This window comes from Photinus pyralis, unplaced genomic scaffold (assembly GCF_008802855.1).
Source record: "Photinus pyralis isolate 1611_PpyrPB1 unplaced genomic scaffold, Ppyr1.3 Ppyr1.4_unclustered_Scaffold3195, whole genome shotgun sequence".
NCBI lineage: Eukaryota > Metazoa > Arthropoda > Insecta > Coleoptera > Lampyridae > Photinus > Photinus pyralis.
In genome coordinates this window covers 69,449-95,724 of record NW_022171348.1, presented here as the reverse complement: position 1 = coordinate 95,724, position 26,276 = coordinate 69,449, and the positions used below count along the sequence as shown (strand labels likewise).

At 36.4% G+C, this 26,276-nt stretch overlaps 1 pseudogene; it reads right to left on the bottom strand.

Moving 5' to 3' along the window:
* Positions 1 to 15,184: 15,184 nt before the first annotated feature.
* Positions 15,185 to 21,233, bottom strand: LOC116181996 (annotated as a pseudogene).
* Positions 21,234 to 26,276: the final 5,043 nt, after the last annotated feature.

Here is a 26,276-nt window from a genome sequence, read left to right as displayed (position 1 = left end):
GCTTATTAAAAAATATCAGCCATAGCGTCGCAATTTGCCTGTCCGTTTTTTTTGGACACCCTGTATATAGGACAAACAATAAAAAATTTTGATATTAGGTATAAAGAACACGTAAGTTGTTATAAACATCACAACATAAACCAATCTAACTATGCTAAACATTTAATTGAACATAAACATGTTATGACATCACAAAACAATATTAAATTTTTACATTTTTGTAATTATAAATCAAAATTGGATGTTCTTGAGGGATTTCAAATTCATAAATACAAAAAAAGACCTTGAAGTAAATGCTTTACCACATGTTGTATATTCATAACATTGCACTTATACAACAATTGATAATGATTGATTATGATTTTTAATCTGTGCCGCCTGACGCACGTGTTCTATCACGGGTTGTAGGGGTGTATATCATTTTCATTTTTGATGATTACCAATATACCAAAGATCACCTTACATATTTTCCAAATTTCAAGAAATCAAATATGCTTGTTTCAAAATTAAAATTTAATTTGCTTTGACAATGACAATGGAAATTGTCGAAACGCGTTAGCAATAAATACGTTTTCTAGTGTAGATTGAGTTTTATTACTTATTTATGAAGAATAATATGGACCTACACAAAGTAATTATCGACTCTATAAATATAACTTGATATTTCCTTTACGAGTTGCAGGCTTACATGGCATCTAAGCATAATTTAATACGACACGATAAAATAACGCCAAAACCGCTTTTTTCTTAGTATAGACATTATGATTTAGTTGACCGTTGACGTTTTGTAGTAACAAGAGCAATTAAAACAAACCTCATATACTCAGAATTTGAAAACATTCTCCTTCGTTTATAGGGTTGTTTTGCTTAATAAATGTAAACTATAAACATGAGTAACATGACAAATGTAATAATTTATAGGTAGTACATACTGGTATTGGTATGTTGTTGCAACAAGATTGTGCAGTAGGTTTAACTAATTCGAATGATAAAGACTTCTTTTATTTTAAAAAGTATAGACGTGTGTATTTTTATTTATTCATTATATATTACCTTGAAAAAATACTGATACAAGATAACGTGAATACATCATTGGAAATTATCGGTAAGTCAGTTTAATATACGAAGTTTGGCAAATTAACAAATATGAAGTATTTTTGTTGGCAAGTGCGATAGGAAAATTAACAATCAAAATGGGAAAGGTCTCAATGATTCGAGAGATTGAAGTGCATTTCCATTGCACTGTTGAGGCTACTGGCCGATCTTCCTGAAATTTGCAGGTTTGCTCCTGGAGGCCCTCGAGCGGCATTCATACAATAACACTATTTCCAGCTTTTTAGTAGACTAAATAATAAATAACTAAATAAGAAATAAATTAATTAAATAAGAGATAATCTGCGGAGTAACAGACAAACGACAAAGTGATCATAGTGTCTTTTTCTTTAAATAAGAAATGCATTAAAAATGCTTAATATTTTCTAATTTAGCCAACTTCCTAGTTCCAATAATAACAAACTTAGTGAGGAGTTGTATTGCATAAAAACATTTCTTATTATTAATATCCAGGGCGTGGTAGTTCGTAGGTACGAAAATTGAATTGTTTTGTAATCGTTTTCAACTTATTTTACGAAAACCAAACTTTGCACTCGAGTCCGTGAAGTAATATGTAGTACACTTTATTACTATTAAATCAAAACAGTATCGAATTTATTTTACTTTTCACTTATTATGAATGTTTGTTTTGTTGTTTGTGTAGTTTTTCTTGTAAGAAAACCCAAAGTTAGCAGCAATTAGGAATCAGCTATTACTTTATTACTATTGCGTGTCACAGCTGTGATGTTCTAATTTTACAGCTTAGGTACTTAAATTATTTTAATAATTCATTTTATAAATTAAAATGTTGCGCAAATAAAAAAAATATATTAGTAAAACATACGCATACAGTGTGGTAAGTTGACAGCGGGACATAGGGAAATATCATGAGAAAATACATTTTTGGCGATTCCTGCTCCCTATTTTAATATAAAGAAAAAATAAAAACGCCGTTGGAAATATAATGAAAATAGGCATTTAACAAGGGCATTTAATAATATTAAAAGGGTGTACCTAGGCCCTTCTTTAATGGCATAAAAAGTGAAGGTACAGAATACAAAAAGTTGTTAAAAATTGGTTAGCCGTGATTTTCCTACGGCATTTGTTACCTTACTTGATTTGATTTAAGTGTCATCATGCGTTAAATAAGGTATCAAATGCGGTAGGTAAATAAAAGCTAACCAATTTTTACCAATTGTTGAATGTTTAATTTAACTTTAATGCTAAAAAAGCATAGGCACACTTTTTTAGTGTCATCTAATGTTAATTTTAATGATCTATTCGGAAGTGTTTTTATTTTTTCTGTTGAAATGGGGAGCAGGAATCGCAGAAAATTTCTATGTTAATTACTTACATCCCGTCGTTAACTTGCCACAGTGTATGTACCGGGTGACCCAATAAGACTGTTCCTCGGCCATATCTCGGGAACTGTTCGTCGTATGACTTAGGGGTAAAAAAAATTATTGGGTAAATCGGTCATGAATAATCGCTGGAAAATATTTTCAAGTTCTGGAAATTATCACCAGAGGGCGTAATTACCATCTTAAATTTTAAAATTGCGTTTTCTTTAAATTTCGCATAATAAAATTTAAAAAATACATAGCAACCATTGTCTCAACAATGGTTACCACGGTTTTTAAGCTATACTTAACTTTAAGTGCGCCTTAATTTAGTTGGTGCAACTGGGCCTAATGCAATTAATATTAAGTGCTACCTTTTAAGGTATTTTTCTTTTGTATTAACTATTTTTTTACATTCATTAATCGACGGCCTGTGTGAGAAAGAGAAACCTAGAAATAAAGGTCGAAACTGTGGGACGCCCTGGATATTAATATGTGCATTTTAAAAAATGTATAAATATTGTTTTATTCTAAAGGTTGGATTTGCAAGAATTGAAGAGTAAGTTCAAAATGCCTAAAGAAAGTAAGTTGTCTAAAGCAAAAATAGTAGATGCTTTACTTACACACGAAGAGGAAATTTTATCTAGCTTAAATCGACCCACCGCTTTAGTCTGGTCAAAAGTATCTGAATACCTTCATCATAAAATATCGCCAAAATACGTATACACTATTGTAAAGTGCAATAGATACAATTCTCATGAAGTTTTAAACATTGCACAACAAAATAAAGAAATACCTTCTCTTGAAAGTACTACATCTGAAGATGAAGAACTATGCTTTGAGAAACACATGGTTAAAGTAAATAATGACGATTGGGAAAAAATCCGACCTACAAAAGTGTTTTATCGTAATAATAAGTTTGAAGTAAAATTAAAGGCTGGATGGACTGAAATTATTAATAGAAAGTTAAGTTCTATTGTGTCAGGAAATTGTATCTGGAGGTTTAAGAAACACTACATATCTGCTTCTTCAAGACCATATTTAAGAATATATGGCAGTTGCAGCGAATGCGGTGCGCAGTTAGAAATGATTAATGAAGAAGGACCTTTAAATGAAGAATTAGAAATAAACGTTGTCATACGCAATAAAAATGAACAATTGCATACTAACATTAAAAAAAGGAAATTAAAAGGCGATTTACGAGCAACAGTAGGCAAAGAATTGGCCGATGGAAAATTAGCTATAAATTGGCAAAGGGAAGAAGCCTATCAACAACAGAAGAAAAAATTACCATTCAACTCAAGATCCATTTATAATTTAAATGTACTTAGAAAGTGTAAGCAAGAACTTTCCGACAAAAAAATGAATGATTTAGTTAAATTTAAAAGTCCTATAGAAAATTTATTAAATTTAAAGTATTCTCCTCCATATATGACTAGTATACAATTAGTTTCATTAGACAAATTTATGTTACATTATTGGACCATAGAACAACTGCAACTATATAATCATTATAATAAAGTTGAAAGTGTTTCTGTTTTGGCGATTGATGCTACAGGGGGGTTGGTTAAAAAATTGCAAAGACCACAACAAAAATTATCAGGTCATATATTTTTGTATTCTGCGGTAATCAATTTAGGAAAAAATCAAATACCCGTTTGTCAAATGCTGTCAGAAGCACACGACACAAATTCTATTTCTTTTTGGTTAAAGACTTGGGTTAAATCGGGATGTATTTTGCCAAAAGTGGTAGTCACTGACCATTCATTAGCACTTTTAGGGGGAGTTGCATGGGCATTTTTAAATATGTCGTTAAGTAATTATTTAAAAATATGTTATAAATTGTTGAGTAATGAAAATTGTGAAGTGCCTGAGGTATATTTACGAGTAGATTATGCTCACATAATAAATATTATATGCCGATGGGATTCAATTAAAAACCCTCGACTGCTACATGATTTTTATGTAGGAGCCATAATATTATTAATAAAATGTGAAACCTTAGAAGAAGTCGCATTATTGTTAGAAGGCCTGTTAATTATCGCTAATAGTGAATATAGTGGAGCAGACAATGAAGGTACCTTAACTCCATGTGAAGTACAAAAATTGAAGTTAAAAGGCTTAATTTCTGGTTTACCCACGTTAGAGATATCAAGTGATTTAGAAGATGAAGCAAATCAACATAATTTACAATCAACGTCCGAAGAATATTCAAATTATGAAATTTTATCTTGGTTTGATGCCATATTTGAAAAATCGTTAACACAATGCACAATGTCAACAGACAATGAAAACTTTCATTATTGCCCAAATGTGACTACTGACTTAAGATTTTTATTTAAGACTTTTGTTTTATGGAGTGGTGTTATGAGAAAAACATTTATGTATGGATTTGCTACTCAATCATCTGCCATTGTTGAAAGTTATTTCAATGACTTAAAAAATCGCACGTTTAAGAATTATTACACGCCAATGGAAGTTGATAAATTTTTTTTACACCATTATGAGGCAATTCAAGGACAAATGACTCTAGCTAAAATGAAGATAGGTAAAGTATTCATGTTTAATAAATTATACACACTAAATGCTGATGTTACTTGCAGATGAAGTTGGAAACACATTTGCGACTGACGATGAAAAAAAAGTCACAAGGGAACCAAATAAAAGTGAAGGTATGTAATATAAACTTAAATTATTAATACCATGCTTGTTTATTGGAATTTGTAGCTATAACTTCTGTTGCTTCGGATAAAGAAAACTTGGGTGAAAATAAGAAGAATGATGAACCGGATGAACTTCAAATTATGACAATCAAAGGTACGTAATGTGTAAAATTGATTAAAGTATGACACTTGATACAATATTTGTTGCAGATGAAACAGATGCATACGAAAATTGGCGAAATTTAGGTACTAGTGTCAAGAAACGAAAGTCGTACTATGGGGCAGCAGCACCTGAAATACTGCATGTCACCGAAGGCAAAAAAATTAAAATCGGTATTTTAACTAATGGCAATTTATTACATAAATGTGTTAATTTAAATAAGAAAAAATACAGATTTGTGGATACTTGTCCGTTAGATTCCGTAATACAGGGGTTAACAACTACGTATTGTGATAGCAATGTAGTGCAAATTTGTATGGAGCAGATGTTATCACCTCAAGTAGTGGAAATAGTAAAACAGTTGGCAACTGGCACAACAAAATTGCATACTTATAAGTTGAGAGGGGAAATTTACCTATCTTCTAATTTTGAATTTCGAAAAACCACTTTAATTAATAATACTATCCGTGTGGAGTGCGCGATGAACGCCGTAAATGTTTTGCAATATTTTCTAGGAGATGATTTCCACAGTACTTGCACAACAAATATATGCGATAGTAAAGAATGTGATGTTACACATCAAACATTATGTTCTAAAACAATACCAATAAATATTAATATTATTAAAAAAAATGGATTCAAAGATCTTATCCAGTCTGCAGAAGACTGCTTAATGTTCAATAAATGCAATTTTACAACAGAATTGTCTAATATTTTGTTTATTGATACGTGTGATTGCGGTACAACTTCTTTATTAGACATTCCCCTATCTGTAAAGTTTAAATATTCTTCTAGTTCTTATTTGTTACGATCAGCAATAAATTTTATTCCACCAATTGGAAAAATAGACGATTTCGATAAACGAATTGGTCACTATACATGCCTAAGTCGCAGAGTGGATGGAACTTGGGAAGTATATAATGACTTAGAAAAAAAGAAATTAACAGTTTCATCGAACACCATTATTCTACCTCATTTATTAATATATTCGATTTAAGACTTGAAGGTTCTATAAAATTACATCTATTTTTTTTTATTTAGAGTTACGTATGCTATAATTTAAGTTTTATCATAATGATTTATTTAGTTTTTATACTTAGTAGGACATTATGTATTATAGAAAAAATAAGATTTCCAATTTATTGTATGTGTTATAGTAAATATAAATAAAATTTTAAACATATGTCATTATTGAATTTGAAAAAATGTTAGAACGTGCCTAATAAACTTTTTTCTACACAATCAAACACAAACAAAGCACAAACGATTGACAAAAACATGTTTGGTTTGTGCTTTTAAAATGGCGTGAAGTTGGGACGGAAACACGGTACCTCATAACTGAAAAAAGGTAAAACGTGCCAACAAGTTTTTTTCGTGCACAATCAAGCACAAACAAAGTCCAAACGATTGACACAATAAAATTTGTTTGTGCTTCCAAAACGGCATGAAGTTGGCACGGAAACACGGAACCCCATATCTAAAAAATGGGCAGACGTGCCAAAAAACTTTTTTGTGCACAAACAAAGCACAAACGATTGACACAATAAAATTTGTTTGTGCTTCCAAAGTGGCGTGAAGTTGGCACGGAAACACGGTACCCCATATCTAAAAAATGAGCAGACGTGCCAAAAAACTTTTTAGTGCACAATCAAGCACAAACAAAGCACAAACGATTGACACAATAAAATTCGTTTGTGCTTCCAAAATGGCGTGAAGTTGGCACGGAAATACGGTACCCCATATCTAAAAAATGGGCAGACGTACCAAAAAACTTTTGTGTGCACAGTCAAGCACAAACAAGGCACAAACGATTGACATAATTAAGTTCGTTTGTGCTTCCAAAATGGCGTGAAGTTGGCACGGAAACACGGTACCTCATATCTAAAAAATGGTGGGACGTGCCAAAAAACTTTTTCGTGCACAATCACGCACAAACAAAGCACAAACGATTGGCACAAAAAAAATTGTTTGTGCTTCCAATGTCGTGCTAACTTCACGCACCTACGGAAACACATACAATTAGGGTTGCCAGATGTGAGAGTTAGGAAAACCGGAGGTCTGGCTGTGTTGAGATTGGGTGGGGGGGGGGGGGTAATTTTTTTGGGTGATGTGCAAGATAAATTTTTAGTTTTCATGACGAACAACGAACAGTTTATTAATTCTTAATACAGTGTTGTACTTGTAGCCTGTACCTTTATTCATTTATACTTCGCTGAATTCATGGCCGCTGTTAAAAGGGTTTTATTTTTATCTTCCAAAATAAAGTTGTAAAACTGATTACACTTCATTTCGAAGTTTGACCGAATGATTAATTCAGCCTTCACCAAATCGGTGTTCATTTTATTTCTAACGTCAGTCCATGTCATATGCATTAAAGAAAAAATACGCTCAACATTAGCATTGCTTATGCAAATAGATAAAATAGGCTGCACAATTCTAAATATATTTGGGAAATTCCCTTTACTTAATATATAAACCCACTTTTCGTCTATTGATAAAGTACTTGGTACACCTGGCAAAATTTGATTTATCGCACCTACCTCATTATATAAACCGTCTATGTCTACATGTTGTAATTTAAACATATTTATGATGTTCAATAATTCGTCTAAACTTAAATTGTTATTCAAATTTAAGTGACTAAGATGTTTAAATGGTGATGAATCGAATTTATACCAGTCTTGTAAATATTTTAATGCTCTTGTATAAACAGCCCTAAATTCGTCTTCCAACTTAGTTTTATCGTTCGGAAGTAAGTTCTTCATTGCGAACATCACTTTGGCACCAAAAAAGTTGTCTTGCTTTCTTCTTTCAAGGTCATTCTTTAAATTGAGCATAATATCATGTAACTGAGTACAAAGGATATTTCGCTTTTCTAAAATAAGGATGGCATTTTGGAACAAAGACATAAAATGATGGGTAAAGTAGATGTAACACTCGGGAATACTTAAGTTTGAACCTGCGTCATCACTTATGCCATCTTCTTGGTCACTAACAAAGTTCCAAACTGATCTAGATACGTTTTCCGGACCTTCCTGAATGAAATACGTTTTAATTGCCGGCCAATTTATAATAAGTCTTTCTAAACAATTTGTGAGAGAAAGCCAACGAGTTGGTACATGTCTCAGTGTTTGATGAAAGTCTAAGTCACGGTCTTTAAAACACTCTCTTAGTTTTTCACATTTTTTTGCACTTACACTAAATTCACTATACACTTTCAATATAAGGTTTTCCACATCATATTTTAGTAATTTGCATGCATATTTTGCAGTATTATGTAAAATGTGACAATGGCAATTGCCTTTAACAATGTTATTGTTCTTTACTTTTAAATTTGTGTACACCGAATTTTTAATCCCATAATTCACTGGTGCATTGTCGGCAGTAAAACAAATTATATTATTGATATCAAGTTTCGTTTTATCTAGAACATGAATCATTTGAATATAAATGGCATTTGCCGTTTCATCACTGTCTTCGTAAAAATCTATTAATTTGTCGCACAAGCCGAATTTTGCAGAAAAAAATTTTACAGCAATTGGAAACATTTTCCTATTACCTTTATTGGACGCGTCCGTAGCTACGGTAAAAAATAACGGAATATTTATTCCATTATAATCTTCCCCGTTTTGTAGACCACCAATGGAATGTTTTATAGCAAAAGGGAGTAGAATATTTTTGGCAATTGCTTCTGCCTTCGTTCTTCCACATTGCACCTTTGAAGCTAATTTCGAATCAGGAAAATAAACTGGATATAACTTGTTACCGCAATCTAAACTAGAATAACTGTGGTGATGCATTATATTGTGATAAACACTTGTAATTTCTATGGCAACTATTTTCTTCTCCTCGGGTGTATTTTTTTCCGGAAAAAAAGACGTCATAATTTTATTTGTCTTAAAAGCATGATCTTTAGTCTTATGTTTAGTACTATTCATATGGGACCTTATCGATTTCTCGCCATCAAATTTTATGGTAAATTGTATGTTGCACAATGTACAGCGTGCTTCATAAGAGCTCACCTTTGCTAACCATTTATACAAATGAGTCCATTTATCATTGAAATGACAGTAATACTTCATTTTCTTGGGTGGTGTACGAGACGGGCCGGGATCCTGATCCATAATACAATAATATTAATTGTAATTTGTAGATATTTGTTGTCGCCAAACACTAAGCCTTAGTGACTAAGGTAACACGTGTAACAAAGTTTACGCGGTTAGGCACCCACTAACGGAAACGACGTGACGTGAGGATTGAACTAAATGAACTGACCTGTTGTAGCGTATTGCACTGTTGCGACGCTGCGGCGCACTTTAGCGCTATGCTTATGCACTGACAGTGACACCTTATTAGTGGGCTTTCACACCAAAGTAGCATGCGACGTGCGACTTGCTGCTTGGAAGCAAGAAGCACGTCGCAATCAGCATCTTTCACGTTTAGCTTCACACCGAAGCCGCAAATTGCGACTTATCTTCAGTTCTGTGTTGGTAGTGTACAATAACAAAACAATATTGAAAATGTCGTCGGAAGAAGACAATTTTGTGTTAATTGCTGCTATGATTGCAAGAAGAAGAAGGAAAAAAAGAAGAAAAGTTTGGATTCATCCGTATTTACGTGATAATGCTGACACGCATAGCACTTTCATTGTATCCCAGCAGCTACAGTTACATCCTCAAAAATTTCAAAACTTCTACAGGATGGAACAAACAACATTCAAGAAGCTTGTTGATCTAATGAAACCATCAATGCAGTTACAGGATACAAATTACCGAAGAGCTATCACTGTGGAGGAAAGACTTCTTATATTTTTGAGGTAGGTAGGTAATAAACCAGTTAATGCATGGAAATAAACCACAAGACAATTTGCTAAAACATGTTTTTATTATACATATACTCAAAAAACTTATAAATCACTAAATCGCTACTGCGTCAATAATTGATGATTTTGGTTAGGTGTATTAGCGTCATAAGCAGGCTGATTATGTGATGTATAGTTACCTTCGTTGATGAGCATGCCTCCAAATTGATCCGGAGTGAATGTGCCAACAGGAATGTTATACATATGGGACGTATGCGCCGTGTTTGATGCTGAAAGATCTTGATGTATTGTTGAAGATGTTGATGTATTCTTTTCTTGCAACATATTGTCTAATGTCTGCAGCACCACTACTTTGAATCTTCGTTTCTGAGATGCATTTAAAATACCCATATCCGGAAGAATGCTTTTAAAAAAATCTAAGTCAGGGTTTTGAGGTTGTGGCGCGCTTTTTTGAGAAAGGTAATTGATGACAGCATGCTCCATTTCATCGTCTGGTGGTTTTGCAGAAGTTTTTCTTTTTGTAGAGGATCTACTCGATGTACGTGATGGTGTACTTAAAAAAGAATTTTCATCTTGCAAACTTGCCTCGGAATGATGATTAGGGTTGGGTCCTTCTCTCGGTTCTTCTGGACCGGCAGCTGTGGAATCATTTTCATCATCGTCTATTATACTACCCTGATCGGTGTCAACCATTTCGTCTTCATTGGCCTCAGTTGGCAAATTGCCCGATTGAGGTCTTGATTTGGTGAATGGTAATACGAATTGCATAACGTCCCATAAGTAATACGGCTTTTTTGATTTAGCTGAATCTCCACTTTTTCCAGCACGCTGTTTCACATATCTCGTGAGGCTACCTCGAAGTGTTTTCCATTTTTTTTTGCATTCAGATGCTAAAACAAAACGTATGTCAATAAATTAGTGTAGTCCGCATCTTATAATTTATTTCAGTTAATACTATTATTGTAATTAATACTGATTATGATTTTGGCTTATCAAATATTTTATTTGCTTCATTTTCAGGTTTCTCGCAACTGGTATGACGTTTACAGCGCTTCACTTTGAATTTTATCGAGGAATTTCAACAATAAGTAGCATTATTGCGGATACTGCTGAAAAATTATGGATAGTTCTCCAACCGCAATATATGGCATTACCTACAGTGGAGCAATGGAAAGAGATTTCTGCCAGATATTATGAACTATGGAATATGCCAAATTGCTTGGGATCTTTAGACGGCAAACACATTAGAATAAAGTGCCCTAAAAAATCAGGTTCATCATATTATAATTACAAAGGCTACTTTTCAATAGTTTTAATGGCAAGTGCGGACGCAGATGGCATATTCACTTTTGTGAGTGTTGGTGACTACGGTAGAAATAGCGATGGTCGTGTAATTAAATCTTCCGGTTTTTTTCGCGCTCTGACAGAAAATAAATTGAACATTCCACCTCCTACTGCCTTACCGAATGATGAGAATAATTCAACGTTTCCTATGTTCTTTATAGGAGATGAAGCATTTCCGCTTCATAAAAATATTATGCGACCTTACCCCAGAAGAACCCTAACCAACTCCAAAAGAATATGTAACTACAGACTTTCGAGGGCTAGGAAAAGTGTTGAATGTGCATTTGGTATGCTGGTTTCAAAATTTAGAATTTTTGAAACACAAATTGACTGTAAACCAGATAAAGTTACTCATATTGTCAAAGCTGCTTGTATTTTGCATAACTATGTTCGCAAGAACGATGGCAGGTTTTTGCATGTCAACAAAGAACAAGATGTTGATGCTGCTTACAATGCGTTGCCGAGTTTACAACAAGAGCTTCACGGACGGCAACCAACAACGGCAAGCAGTTTGCGAGATAGGCTATGCGTATACTTTGTGAAACCTGAAAATGCACTACCGTGGCAAAACAATGTTTGTATATAAATACTAATTAAATATGTATGTGTTGATTATAAATAAATGTTTTTAAACTCCGTCGTATCGATTTTAGAACTCCGAACGCACGCCCATGTTTCGCCGACTATCAGCCGAGATTTCAGTTTTTTGTTGTTCAAGTGACTTCGTATAGACTTTACGAGTAATATTGAAAAAGTAAAAAAAGAATAAACTTACCTGTAGAAAAATATTTCCCAGCTACTTGATTCCAAGCTTTATCTTGCTCACTTCTGTTGCTATATGCTTTTAATGTGTGGTCATAAAGACACTGATAGGTTTCCACAGTTTGAACAAACGATATATTGAATTTTTCATCGTCTGGTAAGCGTTTTGTGCACGACATCATGAAAAAATATACAAATAATACCTAACCTCAATCACCAAATGGCTATAAACAACGTGTGGCCAGCAAGGAAACACGCAGCCGCGTAGCATTTTATACAACCTGTCGTATACTCACGTCGTACGCCGCACGTTGCCACGTAGCATTTTTGCGCCGCTACTCCGGTGTGAAACCGTTCATAATATGTATAGGTTTTTAAATAAGTAGCATGCTTCTTGCTTCCAAGCAGCAAGTCGCACGTCGCATGCTACTTTGGTGTGAAAGCCCACTTACAGAAATGATATTCAACGTAAAATAAGCAAAAATTGTAATTTAAATATTGATAATTACGCGCACACTTTATTTAAATACAGTTGCTATGGTAACTTAGGACAACAACAACAACAACAATTTGATTTATTAGTACCGACAATTACATACAATGTATTTAGCCGGGATCTTCCTTAAATATTTAATTATAACTCAAATTTGGTTTAACTTAATTTTTGATCTTATAGGTGGTGAAATAAAAGTAAAAAGTTTTCTTAATATAAATTTGTAACAACTTCAAATTATTAAAAACAAAATTTTTGTAATAACAATAATTATAATTTAAATAAAAATTTCTAATATTTTAATGTTCTTTCTAAAATGTTTCATCCTAAACGTCAACTTTAAATTTAACACTTTTCATTGCGAAATTACTTAGACAGGACCACCAATCTTCCTCCCTCTCCAAATCCGAAACATCGCTAAAATTTCTCGGCCATCTCAAACCCAATCTTATCAATTTAATATCGTTCAATCTTCGGTTTTCCTCTTCCAATGGACAATCAAACAAAATGTGTCCCACATCATCCACCCCTCCACAATCGCACAAATCACTCTCCTTTTTCCCAAATCGTTTTAAATACTCATTAAAATTCCCATGTCCAGTAACCAGCTGTATCAATGAATAATTTAAATCTTCCTGAACAAATTTATTTCTATTATGAATAGAAGAAATAAATTTATATGTCAATCTTCCACTCTTTGCTTCAATCCATCTTCTGTTCCATAAATTTAAAGAATTTTGATGTAATTTATTTTTAAAACATATGACAGAGGAATTTCGTTAAATGTAATTTCTAAATCGTTTTTTGCGGCTTCTTTTGCTAATGTATCAGCTCTCTCATTACCAAAATTTCCGGTGTGACTCTTTGTCCAATAAAATTTCACTTTAATATTATTATTTTCTTCTAAATTATGTAAATTTTCACGTATTTTAAATTTCAAATTATTACATCTTTTCGTTGATGTTATATAATTTAAAGCTGATAACGAATCCGAATAAATTGAAATAGATTGATTGTAATAATTTTGTTTTATAAATTTTAACGCTTTTACTATTCCTAAATTTTCACTTTGAAATACCGTACATTCATTTCCTAATTTTAATTTTTCATAGTAAATTTCCAAATTATTATTAAATACTACAAACGCTGCTTCTGTTCCATCTTCTAATTTTGAACCATCCGTGTAAATTTTTATTGTATTATTGTCTTCTTCCGATTTATAAATTTTATAATTTAAATTTTGAATTTTAGGGTGTCCCAAAGAATTAAGTTTTATAATTTTCTATTGTTTTGTTTTCAAATTCTGTTTCAATTTTGTCGAATTTATTTGACTTTACAATTTTAAATTTTGCCGATTCCAAAATTTCCAAATCAATGGGTTTAATGTTCGCCAATATTAAAACTGCCTCACTTGGTGACGTTCTATAAGCCCTTATCATTTTTAATGCTATCGTCCTTTGTGCACCAATCAACATATTTCTTTCTTTTACACCCAATCCCTCGTACCAAATTTCCGCTCCATACGTTACTGCCGGTAATATTGAACCTTTATAAATCATTTTTATTATTTTCTTCTTCAATCCCCAATTAATTTTCACAACTGATCCAATCTGTCCACTAATATTTTTAATTTTTTTCGAGATATATTTTACATGCTCCTTCCAATTTAATTTGTTATCTAAAATAACACCCAAATATTTAATTTTATCTTTACATTTTATAAATTTATCGTTTAATCTAAAACTTGGTCCAATTTGATTTTTGTTTTTCCCAAAAAATAAAGCTTGGGATTTTTCAGCATTAAATTCTAATTTATAATCTTTAGTCCATTTATTCAAAATTGTTAAACATCTGTTTCCTGTTTCTTTTAAAATTTTAAATTGTTTGGCACCTATTATGAGTATTGTGTCGTCCGCATACGATATTAATTTTGAATTATTCGGAAGTTTTTCTCTAAATATGGTATTATATAGAATTTTCCAAAATACCGGACCACAACAACTACCTTGAGGGCATCCTTTTTTAACAATTTTTTCTAATATTTCACTTGTTATGTCAAATTTAGCTATTCTGTCCTCGAAAAAACTTTTTGATAATTTTATTAGATTTCCTGGAATTCTTAATCTTCTCATTTCATGTAAAATAGCAGGTGGCCAAGCGTTATCAAATGCTCCTTTTATGTCCAAAGAAATTATTGCGCAATATTCTTGTCTTCCTGTTATCTCTTTGATACAATTGACCACCTTACTAATTGCGTCTATTGTACTCTTTCCCTGGCAAAATCCAAATTGATTGTTATTGATACTGTTTAATTTTGATAAATGAAAATCTATTCTTGATGTTAAAATTTTGTCCAAAACTTTTCCTATAATAGGTAACAAACTAATGGGTCTAAACGTGTTAACAATATTTGATTTAAATTTCGGAATAAAACGTACTAACTGTATTTTCCAACATTTAGGAAATTTTCCTTGTTGTAAACACAAATTAAAAATTTTCTTCCAAACCTCTGGACAAACATAGGGTCATGGCACCGATTATTGACCAGTTAAGCACATTTCATTAAAATAATATATATAGTTCCTAAACGACTGAATTTTAATTGAAACTATAAATGGTATAAAAAGTAGTGAGGTTTTGTGGTTCTATTTAACACCGAGGTTGGAAACAAACCTTTCATTTGTCATGAGAAAAAATTTTTTTTGTGAAAAAGTACCCAACTCACCAATTATTGACCAGCAAGAACTAATATCTGACCGGAATGTATCCAGTTGTTGACCACTAAAATAGAGTAAGTAAAACCACTGTTAAACGATAAAACATTTATTCCTCAAATATGTTTCCAAATTAATATTCAAAAGACATCTTTCGCGAACTTAAATTTGGTTCGATTTCCACTGATTATAACATCCGGTGTATCCAGTTTTTTAACAAACTGGTCAACATTTACAATACTGATGTCATTTTCTATGACGTTAAACAACGTGTTACTTTCTTCCACAGGTGTAAACGCTTGTACTTCATATTCGCAGCCATACATATTTTGCACAGAGCAAACATAGTTATGATACTTTTTCTTTCCTGGAAATGCAACAACATAAAAGTCACCAATTTTAATATCTTGCTTGAGTTTTTTAGACACATTAGGGTCTTCATTTTCATTGTCACTGCTGTAGTGTTCTGATGATACATCATCCATACTCGAGCCACTCTCTTGCCATTCCTCTTCCTCACTTTCTGAGCTATTGAGATCATTGATTTTGTTTCTCCTTTTCTTAATTTTAGATGCCTTTGATTTTTTGATTTCAGCTTCTTTGGCTTTTTCCTCTTGTTTCCGTTTTCTTAATGAAGCCTTTTCTTTCTTTGCTCTTTCTTTTTCCTTTTTGATTGTTTCTTTTTCTTCATGGAACTGTAACCATTTACGTGATGTTGTTGCATAAGGCAGCTTTTCCTTCTTACTTATCTCTTTTTTTTCGGGTGATTCTTCGGGCCAAAAAATATGATCCAGGAAGGCAGCGCTAACTTTTTTTGTTCCTGATTGTAATACTGGAAGTTTTAAAGTAATATCGCTGTGAATTATAACCCGTTTTTGTTCTTTGGCTGCATCTTCTTCGCGTTCGATCAAAATGTTATTAGTCGCATCACAATATTTATTGTACCCTGCTTCTTGATTTGTGGTCTCTATGATATCTTCCAATTCAGTATTACTAGTTTCTTGGTAGTCTGTTTCTTGATTTGTGGTCTCTATGATATTTTCCAATTCAGTATTACTAGTTTCTTGGTATTCTGTTTCTTGATTTGTAGTCTCTATGTTATTTTCCAATTCAGTATCACTAGTTTTTTGGCGAGTTTCTTGGTTTTCTGTATCTAATAGTATGTTCTCTGTTTTTTGATCCTGGCACCTCTTTTTCAATTTTCTCCAAACGTAATATAACTCTTTCGCTGATTCATCACCGATCCATTCTCCCGCTTCTGCTTGTTTAAACTGTTCTCGCCTTTCACTTGATATAAGTGAGTCGAAATACAGAAAATGAGGTACATCAAAAGTGGTTGGTTTGGTGGTTTCATTTTTGGTGGAGTCTCCCAAGATCCGCGAAGAATCGCGCATACATTTTGAAAAATCCACCGCCTCAACATCAAAAGGATATAAGCCACACTTCCGAAACCCATTTTTTACGGTCTCTAAACTAATTTGCTGCACTGATTTTTCCAACAAAATTGGAAAAGTGGCCTTATTCACTATTTTGTTGTTGTTGCTTTTTTTCCACTCAGAAACAACATTTTTCCATTTACATTTTAATGGAAAAAACAACGACACGTCGGCAGGCTGTAAAATGTGTGTTGCATTTGGAAGAAGAGCATACAGGAAAATGCCATTTTCACCACAAAATTTGCTTAAGCAATAAGTTAAGTGCGATTTGTGCCCATCGAGTATGTATAATATAGGTAACTTTATACCCTTGTTTCGTAACTGGGGCAATAAGGTGTTGGCCACGTAACTGAAAAACGTCTCACTAGTCATCCAGCCCTTTTTTGAACGACCTGAAATAAAAAATAAGATGTAGGTAAAAACCTTTTTAAGATGGAGCAATGAGACAACATACCAATGACCCACTCAGGATTTGTGTTCCTCACAATTTCTGCCGGAATCCTTTCATACGGGTAAACAATCATAGGAGGGTATATTTCTCCATCGGCGGATATGGTAAATAAAGAAGTGATACATTCTTTTTCAGATCCAGATTTCACTTCATAAAAGTTTTTCATACCACGGGGACCCAACACAAGTCCCGTCTTTGGGTTAGTGGCAAAACCTGACTCATCGGAGTTTAAAATTCTCGTCGGATCACTTAAGATATCCTCGGCGTTTTCTTCAATTAGGTATGTTCTCACTGAAGCATGCCACGCTCTTATTGATGCCTCAGTAACACACGCTCGCGCTCCATTAATAGATTCGGCATGTCGTTGAGTAATTTCCGGATGACGTTTTAAAAATGATGAAAACCACTTTTTGCCAGGCACTCCATCACGAAATTTGTGAACTCGATCATCGTTTTTAATAATCTCGCAAACAGTTTCACAAAGAGATGTTTTGTTAATAGGGAACCCCTTTTTAGCATTAGCGAGAAGCCACCTAACTAAAAGATCTTCCTCTTCTTTAGAAAGGATGGTAGGAGGGCCCATTTGTCTCGTTAAAGAAGATCTGCCTTTTAATTTGTTTATTAGGGTAGAATGAGGTACACCGTACAATCTTTCAGCTTGTCGAATGGAGCAGACATTATTTGAAATGTCATTGATAGCTTGTTGTAATTGTTCTTCGCTGTATTTGAAAAAACTCTTCTTCATTTCGCTGAAAATAAAATAAATCCGTTGACCATCAGAAAACACCAATAGTGGACCTACCTTGACCATGCGAAAACACTAATAATTGACCACTATATAATCGTGGTCAACTACTAGATTCATTTGAAAACACCTTATTTTTATAAACTAAAACGCATTCTCTACACTTATTCAAAGGTATAAAACAAACAAAGACACAAAATCTTGAATTCCTCTCAAACACCAATCGTTGACCAATTTGGACAACTACTGGTGTTTCACAAAATATTAAATTCTAGTAGTTGACCACCTATTTTTTTACAACAAAAAGGAAAAATTTAGCTACCAGCAAATACAACATTCTTTAATTTATATCTGAGGTTAATACTATGTCAACTAGTTTGTTAAAAAAATAAATACATTGAGAGATGATTACAGATAAGTAAAAACGAGCATACTCACCACGCTTATAAGCACTGTCACTTGTTGAACGCCGTGTTAATGTAAATTTTTTTACCGACTCAGAATTGCCATCTATTGCACAAATTTCAAACTATAATCGTGCTACCTACTAAAGAAAGAGTGAGAAAGAAATATGAAATCATTGCATGTGAGCAGGGTGTTACAGATTCCTTATTTTCGGGCATTAAACATAATTTGGTCAACTACTGGGTACTGGTCAACTACCAGTGCCATGACCCTAGTATGATTTTAAAATTATATCTTTGGTTATACCATCTATACCAGGAGCCTTTTTTTTTCCTAATCTATTTATGTTATTAATAATTTCCTCGTCAGTAATTTCCACATCGTCAATTTCGTCTTCTGCCTCAATTGAATTTAAATTTAAATCTAATCTAATAGATCTATGTAAGGGTGTATTCAAATTTTTATCGTCATTAGGGAAATATTTATTTAATAAATATTTAATTGTTTCTTTAGTATCTTTAGTTATTTCATTGTCATCTCCTACTATTGTATTCAAATCTCTCTTTGTATATTTGTTTCTAATAATTTTATAAATATTTCCCCAAACATCATTTTCTGTATTATTAGTACAATATTTCTTCCAGCTTTCTAATCTTGATTTTAATATTTCCGTTTTGTATTTATTTCTTGAAATTTTATAATCTTCTAATAAAATGTTATTTCTTCCTGGAATTGTGAATTTTTTCTTTATTTTCCATCCTAATCTGTTTGTTTCTTTTCTTAGTTTATTTAAATTATCGTTCCACCACGGTACACTATTGGCGAAAAATTTTTTCTTTGGAATATTCATTTGACATGATTCAATAATTTTATCATTTAATAATTTTGCACACTCCTCAGCATCTAAATTCCTATTCGTATTTAATGACAATTTCAATTCTTGTAATCCCAAATTTAAAGTGTTTTCAAAATTTTCCCAATTTGCCTTCTTTGTACAAAATTTGTAAATTTCCGAACTTTTACATTCAGATTTTTTAGCCAAATTCCACGTTATTAATTTATGATCTAATAATGTTTCCACGTCCTCAATTTTCCAGTTATTACAAAGTTCAAATACCTCCTCTGACACAGCAGTTACATCAATGTTACTATTACCATTTGGCCCAACAAAAGTTGGATCATTAGTATTATTCAAAATTACAAAATCATTATTAATTAAAATTTCAGAAATCTTTTCTCCTCTTCTATTTTCAACATCACTATACCATAAATTTGATTTAGCATTGTAATCTCCAGCAATAATTATTTTTTTTTTTTCCCAATTTTTAAAATTATTTCTTCAAATAAATTACAATAATTTACATCTTCATTAACATCCGGAGGGAGATAAACCGAAACAATAAATAATTTTGATAAATTTCTAAAATTAATTTCAATAGTAGTAAATAAATTGCTTGATAATTGTTCTATTAATGTACACGTTGCTTCCAAATTTTGATATATTATACATGATTTATATGTTTGTTCTTCTCTTAATTTTGATACTTTCATAACACTAAATCTTGATGAAAATCCCACAATATCTCCTCTCCTTACATTAGGTTCTTGTACTAAACATATATTAATTTTGTGTTTATCCATTAAATAAATTAAATTGTTTGTCCCCGCTTTACTTTTTCCCAAATTTATTTGTCCAAATTTAATAATTAGTTTCTCATCCATAATTTATTCTGTTCTCTAATCCCTTTAATTGATTTTCCAGTGAACTGCAAAAACTGCTAAAAACCTCATGCTCAGTATTTAATATTGATTTGTTTTTAGAAATATTAAATTTCTCACACATTGGACAGCAGGGTTTACTGGACTCACAATCTTGTCTTCTGTGTCCCTTTTTCCCACATCTGCCACAAATCTCTTCACTTTCTTTACAGTGTTTGGACATGTGTCCAAAACACCAACATTTATAGCATGTAAGAATTGATAAATGATCTTCAACCAAATGTGAACTCCATCCCAAACATATCTCCTTCCCTATAATTAGCTTTCTAAATTCAGGCCTTACTTCAAAAATAATGTCTACGAATGGGTTTGATTCTTTCCCTCCTCTCCTAAATTTTTCCCTAATTTCATTAATTAAATTATTTGTACCTCCAATTTTGTTTATAATTTCTTTATTACACAACGCTATCTTTTCCATTATTTCCTCCTTATTTAAATTTTTATCCACCCTCTTTAAAATCACTCTTGGAAATCCTTTTCTAATTTCTTTCCCATGCAAAATTCCATCCGCTTTATCACTTATTACCTTTGTCATTTTATTGGCATCCTCTTTGTCTTTGCATTCAATTATGACGCCCAGTTTTGTCTGTTTAATTGAATTAATCTGTATACCATATTCGATGGGATTAACTTTTTCTTTTAACAATTTATTTACTTCTACTGCCGACATTTTATTATCTACTGGTAAGATACTAATTTTGCAATTATTTTTATTTTCTGGAATTCGTACTATTTTCGGACCTGAGTTTGTACTTGCTATTTGAGCATAACTTGCAATTGGATTATTTTTTATGCTCATATTAGATAATTCTTCAATTTTCTTATCTTTACTTTTACACTCTTTTCTTAGTTCATTAGTTTGGCCAATCAACACCCCCATTTTTATATTAATTGATGAGACTAGCATTCTCAATTGCCTTCGATTATCTACCGTGAAAGATTTATTTCCATCATCCGGAATTAGTTGATGGGCATAACTACATAATTTTACCACTTCATTTTCTATTATTTTTTCAATATTATCAGAATTATTAGTAATTCCTGATATTTTCATTAATTTTTCTGATACCAAACTTTCATCATCTAATCCCTTATTTAGTAATGCTGAAATTTTAACCTTTGATTTATTACTGTCTTCAATTTTCCCTTTTTTGACACTTTTTTGGCTTTCGCTTTCTTTTTGACTTGAATCATTCTTATTATTTTTTCTTTTCCCCAATCTTGAATTATTTGACCTATTTTCGTTTTCCGAACATGATTCAAAATCCATGTCTCCCATTTCTGAATTTTGTGCTGAATTACCTCCACAATAGTTCCCTATCAAATCCTCAGTCGATCCAACTAATTCATTCATATTAAAAATATTTCTAATACAAAATCAAAGCCAACAAATTTCACAACTCACAATTTCTGTCTTTGAGAATACAAGAGTCTAAAAACAATAAATGGCAATTCCTACCTTCAGTTCTCCTCTAATAATGTCTTCAAAACACAAACAGTTTCACTATACACTATCACTTAATGTTCAAACGAAAAAAATGAAACTTCAAAATTTTTGCGTAGACAAAAAACACCTCCCGACTCTAACTTAATATTTCAGTTTATAGTAAAAATTATGAGGAACAACGTAGTAACAATTTTAAACACGATAACTAAATGGAAATAGGCAAAATTGTACATAGCGATCAAAAATGAGTGACCGTCTAGTCACTTTTGGAATTTTTGTTTACATGGGAAATCCTACTTAACTTGAACTTTCAAAGGCGACTCGACAGTCACTCATTCTTGATCGCCCGTTATTTTAAATATCGAATGATTACGCGCGCTCGCTATTCAAATACAGTTGCTATGGTAACTGGTAACTCAGGACAATACAATACAATACAATATATTTATTCGAGTCGACTTTTTACAATGGTTGCATTTAGCCGATCGCCCGGTCATGTGTGGCCGTTGCGTTTGTTTGTTTCCCTTGGTTTTAATGCTTTGGGTTGGTTGAGGAGGAACAACTGCAGTTGCTGATCATATTTCCCGACTTTGTCTTGGTTGTTCTGCGCTTTGTGATAAGTTATTTGCCTCGCTGTTACCGCGCTGTTCCTCCTAACCTGATATGACGTTAGCTAATTTAGGTAACATTTCGCTTAACATTAACATTTCATAACTATAAGTAAAGCAGTCTTTGTGTCCTGTCTAACCTAAGATTTGTCCCTTGTGCCTATTTATCGTCGTCGACACTTCACTTCCCTTCACTTCACTTCTTAAACGTCACCCGCGCACGCTCAGTCTATCTATTGTCCTCGCGAACCGCACCAACTCTTTCCACCAAACTTCCTCGTTGGCCAGCTCCGTCGCCTCCCTCAGGTTCCTGGGCCATCGAAGCCCTGCTGCTGCCAGCCGTGCGTCCGCCGCACCTCTCGCTCTCTGGTCGACCGGGCAGTGAAAAAGGAGGTGCTCGGCGTCCTCGGGTCCCCCGCCACACTCGCATCCCTCCATCCCAGGGTCCCGCTTTCCGAACCGACACAGGTAGGCCCGGAAATTGCCGTGGCCGGTGATGAGCTGCGTCGTGTTCGCGTCCAATGCCTCCGGTACGGCTCTCCTTCTGCCTCGTAGTGTGGGAATCAGTGCCGCCGTGAGCCTACCCGTTTCGGCCGTTTGCCACCTCCTTTCCCAGGTCCTGTAGCTTTCTTCCCTTAGGCGCCTCTTGATCTCCCCTACCGGAAGTTCCCCAAAGACCGCCGGCAGCGTCGTGTCCCTTGCCGCTTCTCCGGCCAGGAGATCGGCTCTCTCGTTCCCGTCGGTGTCAGCGTGACCCCTGACCCAGTGGAGCCCGATCTTTACGCCGTCTTCCTCCAGTCGATCAAGTGTGGCTCTCACTCCCGCGGCCAATGTGGTTGGTCGTTCCGATTCGCAAATTGCCGCTAGCGCCGCCTTGGAATCCGACAGGATCGATGCCTCCCTAATCCTTCTTGCCGCCAGGTAGTCGACGGCTCCCTTGATGCCCACCAGCTCGCCCTGGAACGCACTGCAGCTCGGTCCCAGTTTGTACTTCCGGCTGTGTATCTCTGCACCCCGCCTGTAGACGACCATCGCCGCTCCGGTGCCCTCCGCCGTCGCGGACCCGTCTGTGTAGATTTTAATTTGGGCGGCTCCTTCCTCCCCTTCCACGACTTCTCGCGTCCTGGCCGCCCTCGTGGGGTGACCCGTTTCGGCCGGTGTTGCCCTCCTTTCGATTACCGCCCCGCGGAGTCCCATTTCCTCCAGGATTTCTTCTCCTTCTGCTCCCCCCCCCTCTTCGTCTTGTACCTCCGGGCCATCTCGTGCGCTAGGGTGTCTATGGGTGGAATTCCGCCAATCATCAGGACGGCCTCCGTCGAAGTCGTCCGGTACGCCCGCGCGGCCCTCAGGACAAGCGGTCTTTGGGCGCTGAGCAGCGTCCTTCTCTCCCTGACTGTACCGCAGCCCTCGGCCCATACTTCCGCGCCGTACAATATGGCCGGTTGGACGGCCCCCTCGTATATGCTCTTGCACGCGTGCCCCTTCAGCCCCTACTTCAGCTTCGCTGCGGCCGCAATCTTGTTGCCGAGGTGTTTGCCTTTGCATGCCGCTTGTTTGATGTGGTGCTTCCAGTTGAGCCTGTCGTCAAGCCACACGCCCAGGTATTTAATTGTCTCCTTGCAATGAATCCACTCGTTGCCCATCTTGAGTGTTGGGCCCCGCTGCCCCGTTTGCTTGCCGTAAAAAACCGCCTCGCACTTTCGCGCGCTAAATGTCAGTTTGTGCTCGGCGGCCCATTGCACTAAAAGTTTTATACTTTCGTTCGCTCGACTTTTCAGTGTCTTGTACTGCCCCGCGGTCACCAGCAGCATCGTGTCGTCCGCGAACCCGATAATTTCGCAGCCCGACGGCAGGCGCGTTCTGAAGACGGTGCTGTACAGGATCTTCCAGAAAACCGGCCCGCTGTAGCTCCCCTGGGGACACCCCTTCTCCGCCCTCTTGTCCACCACTTCGTTCATCAGGGCCACCGTCGCGATCCTGTCTTCGAAAAAGCTCTTCGCCAGTCGGATGATGTTCCCCGGCAGTTCGTTCCTCATCATCTCCCATATAATGGCCGGGGGCCAGGCGCTGTCGAACGCTCCGCGGATGTCCATCGACACGGCCATGCAGTAGTCTCCCCTCGCTTTGGCGTCTTTTATGGCGTCGACCGCCCTCTGGATCGCGTCCACCGCTCCTACTCAGGGTGTGAACCCATATTGTCTTTGGTTGTTTGTTCCTGTGCTGACTAGCCCGTGTTCGACCCGGGTTGCCACTACCCTGTCCAGAGCTTTGCCTATGGTGGGTAGCAGGCTGATCGGCCGGTAGCTGGAGGGGTCCTGCGCCTCGTCCCGTCCTGGTTTCCTCAGGAACCGAACCATTTGTTTCTTCCAGCAGGGGGGAAACCTCCCCTCTCTCAGGCACATGTTAAAGATGTCCGTCCACAGGTCGGGCGTCGCCGAGAAGGCCCTGTACGCCGCGTCGGCCGTCACTCCGTCGTATCCCGGCGCCTTCCCTGCGTCCATTCTCCTCAGCGCCCTTCGGATCTCTCCCTCCGTTATGGCCGCGTCGTCGGGTCCTCCCGCGATCGGCTCCCTGCAGGCTCCTCTTATCGCCCTGTGAACGTCTTGGTCGTCGCCTCGATCGTCTCCGGGAAAGAATGCGTCCAGTAGTGCCCGCGCGGTGTCTTTAGCTCCTGTCGTGATCGTCCCGTCTGCTTTCCTCACGGTGTCAAGGCCCCGCCGCCCGGCATGTTTGCCGCGAAGTACCCTGTACGCCGTGCCCCACGGGTCCTTTTCCGAATTCTTGGAGCAGAATTCTTTCCATTTTTCGGTCCTGGTGGCCAGTATGGTTGTCTTGTACCTGTTCCTGGCCTCTCTGTATAGTCTGGTTCTCTGTTCGGCTCGTCCCGGAACGTCGGTGGGTCTCCTGGCGATGCGTCCCAGCCTGTTTACTTCCCGTCTTTGGGCGGGTGGTGAGCTCCGGCGTCCACCAGGGAACGCTCTTGCCATATTTCTTCTTCCTCGGCATTGACCTTTCGCAGGCTTCTGTTACCGCCCGGTTCAGCATATCCGCGCACTCGTCTGCCGTTGCGTCGTCTTGCCGGAATCTGTCCCTGACTTCCGCCGCCTTCTCCGCGTAAATTTCATCGAAGCGGGTCCAATCTGCCTTCTTATTGTTAAACCTGTACAGGTCTCCCTCGCTCGATTCCAGCTCGCCGCTCAGCTCCCACGTTATTAGTTTGTGGTCGGACAGCGTCTCTAGTTCGCTGACCTCCCACCCGTGCGCGTCCCGGAAGACCGTCTCCGTCACGAATGCCGCGTCCACATAGCTGGATCCGCCCGGACCCACGAATGTAGGCCCCCCGTCTCCATTTATTGTCACCATGCCTTTTTCTTCGATGAGGTCCGCGAGTTGCTTCCCCCTGGCATCCTCGGTTAGGCCGCCCCAGACCGGCGATTTCGCGTTGAAGTCACCGGCCGCTATCACTTTGACTCCTGTCCCTATGCCTAAGTTCTCCAACGCCTCGCGCACTTTTGGCACTAACGATCGGTCCCTTTCCGCGCCCCCCGCCGGCGGCAGATATACCGACAGCGCGCACAGCGTCCAATTCCCCACTTTGGTTCGTATTTCCGCGGCCGTTATATTGTCGTCCGTGCACTGAGCGATTTTTGTTGAGGCTATTCCCTCCCTATGGTGGAGGATGCACGTTTTAATGCCTCCTCCCTGTCCGCTCACAACTTCGTACTCCGCGGGCACCCCCACCACACTTCCGAACTTAACGTGCGGTTCCTGCACAAAGCACACGTCGATTTTTCCGCTTTTTAGCACTTTTGCCAGGTTGTTGGTTGCAGCCTTTCCTTTCCCCAAATTAATCTGTGCCATCCTGATCGCCGGTTGCCTCGGCTGCCGCTGTTGTTGTTGTCTTGGTGTTTTATCCATAGTCGATTCTGGATTCCGCCCCGCGTCTTATAGCGTCCAGTGTTTGGCATGCCTCATCCAGAACCTCGTGGCGGTGGTCGACAGGATTCCGCCTCCT